We start from the raw sequence: 1196 nt of genomic DNA, 5'->3' as shown, positions 1-1196 counted from the left end.
ACTTTGTAACTCCTGAAAAAGGGGGCGGGGAAGGGGGAGGGGCAACAATGGAGTAGTTGCCCCCTCACAGCCTTTTATTATCTGGGAATACGATATCTAAATATAATACAGCTTTACCCAGCAACCAATCAGCTGCTCCGGGGCTCCTTTCAACGGCTGTCACATGACCGCTGCCCTGGCAGGGGGAAGCATGTGATCACTGTGTGAGGTGGTGTTCAGGCAGAGCCAGCCAATCGGTGACACCTGAACGCAGGAGCTGACCGGGAACAGGTGTTCGGCTACCTCAACGGCGGTCATGATGCTGCCGGAGGGGGCAGCTGATCGGCACATAGAAGACAGTTTGGCGATAAGATTAGGATGTAGAAGAGCGGGGGAGGGGGGATTCGGTGGATTAGGAAGTGGGGTGAGATACCCTCTTCCTTCCATCGGGCGCCAGGTGGGCATTTCCTCAATTGTAGTGAGTCAGCTCCGCCTGATCGTCCATTTATTTATTTTTTAATATAATCATTTGACCCGCAACAAAAAAAAAATCATTTTCTGCTGGGGGCGGGACCGATCTTGATAGACTTTCCAGCACGCTGGTCACTTTTCTTTGTGAACTCGCCCAGTGCCTGATTTTACATGGTAATATCTAGACAGCGTTCAGCACTCTGCCCGTTCCTGAGACCCAATTCTACCCCGGTCCTGGGTGGGCGCCATTGTGTCGCATCATCTCATTCCACGTCCATGCCCCAGTGTAAGAATAATAATCCGTCTCCAAGCCCCTCCCACAAGGTGCCGCTCACAGCCGAACCACCCCCCCAATTTTGGTAAAATCAATTGGGGAAGGTGACGCCATCATACGGCAATACCGGCTGGGCAGAGATGGGAATTCTAGAGGGAAATCTCCATGCCGGAAGGATCCGATAACCCGGCGTGTGATGTCACCTTCCAGCAAACAGCAAAGAACTGACATAGAATTCGGGTTTTCGGGTGGAGTGGTCCTTTAAGCCAGCCATGAACAGGACACAATGGGGACAAAAGAAATTGATCCGACCTCCAGTTTTGTTTTTTTTATTTGGCTCTCGCGCTCACATGTGACACTCTGGCCCGCGCCTCGTTTTGTCGGGTCCCTCGTACAGGGGTGGGGTACCGCCAAATGTCATTTCGCTGGCCGTCTCAGCATTCTGCCTTTTTATCTGCAGATATTGATCCGG

Source organism: Nanorana parkeri, unplaced genomic scaffold (genome assembly GCF_000935625.1).
Source record: "Nanorana parkeri isolate BGI_ZX_2015 unplaced genomic scaffold, ASM93562v1 scaffold2513, whole genome shotgun sequence".
Classification (NCBI taxonomy): Eukaryota; Metazoa; Chordata; class Amphibia; order Anura; family Dicroglossidae; genus Nanorana; species Nanorana parkeri.
The sequence above is the reverse complement of the archived record's forward strand: the minus strand, read 5'-3'. Positions refer to the sequence as shown.